The 9,530-nt window shown below is 38.0% G+C and overlaps 1 pseudogene; it reads right to left on the bottom strand.

Annotated features, from left to right (window-relative positions):
• Nucleotides 1-806: 806 nt before the first annotated feature.
• Nucleotides 807-1,296, bottom strand: LOC110540895 (ubiquitin-conjugating enzyme E2 L3-like; annotated as a pseudogene).
• Between the last annotated feature and the right edge of the window lie 8,234 nt (nucleotides 1,297-9,530).

Genomic DNA, 9,530 nt, shown 5'->3' with positions numbered 1-9,530 from the left:
TTACAGGCAATGGCTGTTTCAGGATCCATATCCACCATAGATAGAACCACCTGTGTAGGTATCTTAGAGGTTTCATTATATTCAGTTTCTAACTTGTCTCAGAGATGCTCCCCATTCCACTTGTCTCTCCTAGTACTCTCTCCCTTTGTGCTCCCCACAGCCTCCATGCAGATCCCTCCCCACATCCACCCATGATATCTATTGTATTTCCCCTTCACAGTGAGATTCATGTGTTCCTCCCCCTCCCCTTGAGCCCCCCTTGTTACTTAACTTCTCTGGGTATGTGGATTATAGTAGCATGGTTATTCTTTACTTTATAGCTAATATACACTTATAAGTGATGACATGCTATGTTTGTCTTTCTGAGTCTGGTTTACCTCGCTCAGATTGATATTTTCTAGTTCCATCATTTGCCAGCAAATTTTATGATGTCATTGTTTTTAACAACTGAGTAATAATCTATTGTGCAAATGTGCCACATTTTCTTTATCCATTCTTCAGCTGAGAGACATCTAAGTTGCTTCCAGTTCCTGGTTATTATTAGCAAAGCCTCTATCAACATAGTTGAACAAGTGTCCTTGTATGGTGGTGTTTCCTTTGGGTATATTCTCAGAAAAGATATAGCTAGGTGGTGAGGTAGAAATATTTCCAATTTATTTTAGACATCTGAAGTTTTGCTCCTTTTTTTTTACAGGTTACCTAGACCACTTTAGATTAAGAAAACTGTATAAAGTTAGTAACTGCCACAGGTGCATGCCAGCTTGGTGCACATGTCAGTTTTCCACAAAGTCCTGCTTTTAGGGGTATCTGAATGCACTGCTCAGGGTCTCTGCTCAAACTTGCTGGAATCTCTCATGGCAGATTTTAGTCCACAGGTGGCTTTTCCCCATATTCCTTTGCAAACTCTTCAGCATTCTTACAGAATTTTCACTGTCCTCAGAGTACCCTTCAGCTGGGTCAGCCGGGCGTGGGTGCTGGGTGCCGCTCGTTCACCAGTGCTGTGAGGGGCGGGATTACTTGGTCAGTCTTGGTGGCTGGCTCCCAGTTTTCGGCAGTAATTACTGGCAGACACACCTGCCCCTTATCATAAATATTAGGGTTGTAGATTTTTGTTTGAAATGTGATCTTGGGTGATTTGAATGGATATTCTTCTGGAAAGTTGATTTCAATTTTAAAGGCTCCCTTATCATATGGAGGGTTTTCAAGAATAATAAGCCCTTGTCAAGTCAATAAATTGAAGTTTTTCATTGCTCTTTTGCAAATCTTTTCAAGCTCCTTCATCTGGTTCCTGCTGCTCGCAATCTTGGATCTGGTTTTGAGAAATCACCATATTGATATCCAAAGTGGCTGTACAAGTTTGTATTACAACTCCCCCCAGCAATGGAGGAGTTCTCCCCTTGCTCCAAATCTTCACCAGCATGAGCAGTCAGTTGCATTTTTTGATCTTAGCCATTCTGACAGTTTTAAGATGGAATCTCACAGCAGTTCTGATTTGCATTTCCCTGATGACTAAGGATAGCAAACATTTTTTTCAAGTGCTTGGCCATTTTTGACTCCTCTGTTACAAAATCTCTGTTTAGATCTGTAAAAATCCCACTTTTAATTGGATTTTTAAGTTTTTTGATATTTAGTTACTTGTGTTGTTTATGTATTTTGTGTCTCATCCCCTGTTAGATATGGAGTTAATGAAGATCTTTTTTTTTAAAATTCAGAACAATTTGGGCTCAATGGAAACATTTCATGTGCTATTGATAGTTCTCATGTACTTTACCTGGTTTCCCATAAATGTCAGCATTTTAATTTAATATCATGCATTTGTCACAATTAATATAGAATGTCGATGTAATATTATTATAACTAAATGCTATACCTTAACATGGTGGTGTTGGCTTGCACTAATGGGGCTGATAGTGGAAGACTAGGAATTGGTGGCCAGTCTAGGCTTGTAATGAGGTCCTGTCTCTGGCTTACAATCCTTCCAGTGGAAGAGCACTTAAAATACTCATCAATGCTGAAATCAGTAAAAATAAATATATAAATAGGATACAGATCTCATTTGTATTTATTTCTCTCATTATATAAATCAACACTATAAATATTTATCTGTACGTGGTATCCTGAGGTACATGTGCATTTATACTGTATAAGTCAGATTACACATATCGATTCCACAAATGTTTACTATTTCTTTATGGTAGAGAACTCTTTCTCATAGTTTTTTTATTTTTAAATCTGAAGGATATTATTGCTATTTATAGTCACCTTGCTATGTAAGATCATAACAGAACCCAATTAGAACCTATTAACCACAGCTGACACTGAGTGGCCACCATTTCTACAATCCCTTATGCAGTTTTTAGTAGTTACCATTCTATTCTCAATGTACAAGGAATGCTATTTTAAAGATTCTGTGTATTAAGGAGATCACGTGCCAGAAGTCTTCCTCTGTCATATAAAGTTATCTTCAGGTCAGCCCATGATCTAGAAAATGACAGGTAATCAATGGCTGAATATGCCAAATTATAGATACAATACTTTGTTTCTCCACTCATCAGTTAAAATACCCTGAGATTATGTAGTTTTGGGCTATTATGAATAGTGTAGAACTGAGCATAAAATGTATGTCTTCAATATATTTAGCTCATTTCTTTTTATGTATACCTAGTGGCTAGACTGATGGATCTATTTTTAATTTCTAGAAAACCACCATGCTGTTCTTCACAGTGGCTGTACTAATTAACATGCTTGTCAGCGGTGGGCAAGGTTCTCATTTTCTCCACATCCCTGTGCAGACTGATTATCTCTTGTCTTTTTGATAATAGGTGTCCTCTGGTGAAGACATAATAGTGTGATTTGCATAGTTCTGATGACTAAGGAGGTGAACTGTGCTTCCTGAACCTGTTGGTGCTTTGTGGCTCTTCCTTGGAGAGATGCTATATCTGTTGTCGATCTGCTAATCAAGTTTTTTTTCCTTTACAGTTATGCAGATTTCTAATATGGTCTTGATGTGAATACATGATCAGGCATGTAGTCTGCAGATATTTTCTTTCACTATTTAGTTGTCTTCATTACTTGTTAAAGGAAAAATTATTGTAGTCTAATATATTGATCTTTCTTGTGTTTCCTGTGATGTGGGGATCACCTTGAAAAGAAACCCCACCAATACGGGTAGCATGATATGTTGCTCCATCATCTTTTATAAATGGCACCTTAGGGTCCTGTGGTGGATGTTTCTGGTTTCTTTGTAAGTGTAAACTTCGGGTTTTAACACCAAAATATCATATTTTGACTGTTCATGTTTTGTCTATTTTGGGTGTTAGGTAATGATCACTAACTGTTGAAAATAGATGTCTGCTTGATGAGGTACCTGATAATCAAAACATAATAACATTATTTTGTTTAATTTGTATTTAAAAATTTATATTTTATGTGCATGTATGTCTGTGTACCATGTATATGCCTGGTGCCCAGAAACATCAGAAAAGAACACATGATACCCTTGAACTGGAATTACACATGGCTGTGAATTGCCACCTGTGCCTCGGGGAAGAACAGTCAATGTTCTTATCTACTGAGACATCTCATCAGCACCCAACTTCAGGTTTTAAGCAATATTATGATATATAAAATGCTTATCTTTTCATTCATCTTTTTCTTTTGTTAGATACACAAATACAAGATACAAGCATATCTTCACCTTTCAAAGAACCAGCTTTATATGTGAGAAACATAATTTTTAAGCACACACAGAATCTCTTCTCTAATACAGTGCAGTATGGGGGGTAGTAAAGGTGATGATGAGAAAAATGCTACCTAAACATGCAGAGGTATAACAAAAAAATGCTGTGATTGTTTTGTTCACGTCTTAAATTTGACTTACTATGTCAATTTTAAGTCATACTAATCACAGAAGTAATGGAATTTTCAGGTATTTTTAAAATTTGCTATTCTTATAAATTGTGTTTTTCCTTCTCTTCAAGTTAATTTTTTAGATATAATGCTAATTTGATGGAGAAATTCAGATATTAGTCAATTACTTCAAGGATAGAAAAACAGCAGTGTATTAAGAAACTGAAAAGCTATGGCATAGGTGGATAGCCTTCAGGAACATTTGTTATTACAGACATTAGGAAATGGGCAACTTATAAAGAGATACTCAGTTGAGAATATTAAGTTTCATGAAGAGTGACCAGGTTCCAATAATAAAAGTTTCTTTGGCTAGACATTTTATCATAGTTGGAAAAAATGACAACAATAAAGACTGAATTTAATGTATTAGTTTATAAATATGAGTATTCCAAACTTAACCTTCATTGTATATTTTAAATTTAAAATATTTATTCTGAACTTGAGCAATGTTATTTTAATTCTCAAATACTTTGAATGTTCATGGCATAATAATGCTAGCAGGACAATACATTGCTAGAGCTTCAAAAGGTAAGTATTGTCACACAATCTGACCACAGAAAATACACACAGGGTGGGAAATGGAACTGACAAAGCCATTCATTCATCCATTGATTGCCTAAGAGTTCAGACTCGAGTGAGGCAGGACAAGATGGCTGCGCAAGGAGAACACTGCCTCTGAGGAGCAGGACATTTTCCGTACAGCGAAAAAGAAACTGAACTCTGGGCCCTAAAACAACAGTGTTTGTGTCTCCCAGGTGAGGGGAAACTCCCACAGTGTGGGAATCAGTCGGGTCCACACTCAGGCCACCCAGCCAGAACCTGGAAGAGATCCCAGGTCCCGCAGGCACTAGGTCACCAGACCAGAGCCACATGCCTGCGTGTCCTGATCACCTTCCCAGGCTGATTGGTGGGCACAGGGAGTCCCAGTCGCAAGAAAACCCCACAGGGAAGGAAGGGAATGGTACTGACTCGGGTCACCCAGTCTTTCCCTGGAAAAAGTCTTGCAGACCAGCTGGTATGAGCTGCCATCACTAAACTGGGCTCTAGCTGTGGGCACAGATAATTCCTGCATGCCCAGCTCTTCAGCACAGACAGAGCTGTGCAAATCAGGACACCAGAGACTGGGAGTCACTGTCGGGAGGTATCCTCACAGGGAATGAATCAAAGGGAACTGACTTAAGCCACTTAGTATATCCCTGGAAAAGGGCCCGCAGACCTACCCTACCCAGGGCAGATAAACTGCTGTGCGCCAGATAAACTGCTGATACCAAGAGAGCAGTACCCACCCACCACAGATTACCACTTGGGTACTGGGGCACAGAGCCCCAACCTCAGAGCTACAGAAGCCCAGAATTCCCAAGATCAACCCCCAGATATGGCTCCAAGGGGTAACCAGTTACCCCTAATGAAACTGACCAAACGACAGGACACACAGGTTAGAGCAGCAGAACATTGAATTTACAGCAAGAAACCCAGAAGCAAGTAAGCTGTCTTCACGACTTCTCTGGGTGAGAGGAGAGCCCTCTCAACTAACAAGGACCACAGTTACCACTCAGGTCCCTATGCATGAGATGAGCAGCAGCAACTTCTGAAAAACACCAGCCATCCAGTAACTATACCGAAAAAGCTGAGAAAGCTTCCTTCAGGAAAAAACATCTTCCTGAGAAGGGAATTCTCTCCACCACAGGATTCCAGGAACCACCAGAAACTAACTCCAAACACCTAAGATAGCCCAGTGGGTAGAGAGGCCAGCGTAAAAGCTCAACCAACAAAAAGACAGAGCAATATGACATCTCCAGAACCGAGTTATCCAGGAGCAAGTAGCCCTGGGCACCCCAGGATAATTGAAATTCAAGAAGATGATCTAACATCTATGCTCTTGAAGAGGATAACAGAGGAAACAAATAAAATGCATAAAGACCTAGAGGAAGATATCAAACAGATTATGGCCATCAATAAAGAAATAGAGGAAGTTGCAGCCAAACAGTGTGTGGCATTTAGAGAGGAAATGCTTAAATCACTGAAAGAAATAAAAGAAACACAGGATTGTTCAAACAAGCAGCTGAAAGAATTGATGGAAAAGCAGGAAAATACAGTCAGACAGGTGAAGGAAATCAAGAAAACGGCTCAAGATCTGAAGATAGAATTGGAAAAAATAAAGAGAACACAAATGGAGGAAATTGTGAAGAGAAAGAACTTAGGGAAAAAAACAGGAACTACAGAGGATAGCGTAACCAATAGACTACAAGAGATGGAAGAAAGAATCTCAGGTGTCGAAGATACAATGGAAGAAATCAATGTATCTGTCAAAGAAAATGTTAAATCTAAAAAATTCCTGACAAAGACCTTCCAAGAAATTAAGACAACATAAAAAGATAAAAACCTAAAAATAATAGGAATAGAGGAATAGAAGAAAAGGAAGATACCTTCCTCCAAGGCCCAGAAAATATTTTCAACAAAATCATAGAAGAAAATTTCCCCAACTTAAAGGAGAGGTCAATAAGAATACAAGAGGCCTACAGAACACACAATAAATTAGACCAGAAAAGAAAATCCTTCTACCACATAATAATCAAAACAGTAAGTATACAGAAAAAAGAAAAATTACTAAAAGCTGCAAGGGAAAAAGGCCAAGTAACATATAATGGCAAACCAATTGGAATCACACTTGATTTTCAACAGAGACTGTGAAAGACAGAAGGGCCTGGACGGATATCATGCAGACCCTAAGAGAACACAGATGTCAGCCCAGGCTACTATACCCCACAAAACTCTCAGTCCTCATAGATGGAGAAAACAAGATATTCAATGACAAAAACAAATTTCAACAATACCTACAAACAAATCCAGCATTACAGAAGACACTAGAAGGGAAAATACAACCCAAGAAAACTAATTACTTTAAAGAAAGCACAGGAAATCATTAACCTCACTACAGAAAAACAAAAAGCAACCAAGCACACAACCTTATGACCACAGCCAACATCAAAATCAAAGGATCTAACAGCCACTGGTCATTAATCTCTCTCAACATCAATGAACTCAATTCTCCAAAAAAAAAAAAAAAAAAACACAGACTAACAGAATGAATGCATAAACAAAACTCAGCAATCTGTTGCATATAAGAAACATACCTAATTCACAAGGATAGACATTACCTGAGGGTGAAGGGTTGGAAGACGGCTTTCTAAGCAAATGGACCCAAGAAGCAAGCAAGAGTAGCCATTCTAATATCTGATAAAATAGACTTTCAACCAAAATTAATAAAAATAGATGGGGAAGGTCACTTTATACTCATCAAGGAAAAATTCCACAAGGAAGAAATCACAATTCTGAACATCTATGCCCCAAATACAAGGGCACCCACATTTGTTAAAGAAACATTGATAAAATTTAAACCACATATAGATCCCTACACACTAATAGTGGGAGACTTCAACACCCCAGTCTCAACAAAGGACAGGTCAACAAAACAGAAATTAAACAAAGAAACAATATCTCTAACAGAGATCATGAATCAAATGGACCTAACAGACATTTACAGAACTTTACACCCAAACACAAAAGAATTTACCTGCTTGTCAGCACCTCATGGAACCTTCTCCAAAATAGACCATATAGGTGGTCACAAAGCGAGCCTCATCAGATACATGAAGATTGATATAATCCTTGTATTGATTCTGATCACCATGGAATAAAGCTGGACCTCAACAACAACAGAAATATCAAAACGCCTACAAAAACCTGTAAACTGAACAACCTGCTACTAAATGACAGCTGGATGAGGGAAGAAATAAAGAAAGAAATTAAAGACTTCCTAGAACTCAATGAAAATGAAGACACAACAAACCCAAACTTGTGGGACACAATGAAAGCAGTGCTAAGAGGAAAGTTCATAGCACTAAGTGCCTTCAAGAAGAAATTCGAGACAGCTCATTCAAGCACCCTAATGGCTCACTTAAAAACCCTAGAAAAAGAAGAAGCAGACACACCAAGAAGGAGTAGACGGCTGGAAATAATCAAACTCAGGGCTGAAATCAATCAATTGGAAACAAATAAAATAATTCAAAGAATCAATGAAACCAAGAGCTGGTTCTTTGAGAAAATCAGCAAGATAGACAAACACTTAGCCAAGCTAACTAAAAGGCAGAGAAACACCATCCAAATCAACAAAATCAGAAATGAAAAGGGAGACATAATGACAGACACTGAGGAAATCCAAACAATCATGAGGACTTACTTCAAAATTTGAAAATCTAAATGAAATGGACAATTTTCTTGATCGATTCCACTTACCAAATCTGAATCAGGACGAGGTAAATCAATTAAATAATCCTTTATGCCCTAAGGAAATAGAAGCGGTCATCCAAAGTCTCCCATCCAAAAAAAGACCAGGACCAGATGGCTTCAGCACAGAATTCTACCAGACCTTCAAAGAAGAGCTAACTCCAATTTTCTTCAGATTATTCCACACAATAGAAAAAGAAGGAACACTACCATATTCATTCTATGAAGCCACAGTCACCTTGGTACTTAAACCTCACAAAGACCCAACAAAGAAAGAGAATTTCAGGCCAATCTCCCTTATGAACATTGATGCAAAAATACTCAACAAAATACTTGCAAACCGAATCCAAGAACACATCAAAGATATCATCCACTATGACCAAGTAGACTTCATCCCAGGTATTCAGGGGTGGTTCAATATATGGAAATCTATCAATGTGATCCACCATATTAAAAAATTGAAAGAAAAAAACAACATGATATTCTCTGTAGCTTCTGTAAAATCATTTGACAAAATCCAACATCCATTCATGGTTAAAGTATTGGACAGATCAGGGATACAAGGCAAGTATCTAAGGTGATATACAGCAAACCTATAGCCAACATCAAACTGAACGGAGAGAAACTTAAACAATCCCACTGAAATCAAGGACAAGACAAGGCTGCCCACTCTCTCCATATCTCTTCAACATAGTTCTTGAAATTCTTGCTAGTGCAATAACACAGTTGAAGGAGATCAAGAGGATACAAATTGGAAAGGAAGAAGTCAAATTATCACTATTTGCAGATGATATTATAGTGTGTGTGAATGACCCCCAAAACTCCACCAGGGAACTGCTACAGCTGATAAAAACCTTCAGCAAATTGGCCGGATACAAAATTAACTCAAAAAAATCAGTAGCCCTCCTGTATACAAAAGATAACAGGGCTGAGAAAGAAGTTAGGGAAACAACACCCTTCACAATAGTCACAAAGGACATAAAGTACCTTGGTGTGAACCTAAGCAAGCTAGTCAAAGATTTGTATGAAAAAAATTTCAAGTCTCTGAAGAAAGAATTAGAAGAAGATACCAGAAGATGGAAAGATCTCTCATGCTCATGGTTTGGCGGGATTAACATAGTAAAAATGGCCATCTTACCAAAAGCAATCTACAGATTCAATGCAATTCCATCAAATTACCAACACAATTCTTTACAGACCTTGAAAGAAAAATTCTCAACTTCATATGGAATAATAAGAAACCCAGAATTGCTAAAATAATCCTCTACAATAAAAGATCTTCTAGAGGTATCTCCATCCCTGATCTTAAGCTGTACTATATAGAGCAAGAGTTA

The sequence above is a fragment of the Meriones unguiculatus genome, chromosome 3 (assembly GCF_030254825.1).
Source record: "Meriones unguiculatus strain TT.TT164.6M chromosome 3, Bangor_MerUng_6.1, whole genome shotgun sequence".
Classification (NCBI taxonomy): Eukaryota; Metazoa; Chordata; class Mammalia; order Rodentia; family Muridae; genus Meriones; species Meriones unguiculatus.
Note: the sequence above shows the minus strand (reverse complement) of the source record. Positions and strands in the feature narration are given on the sequence as shown.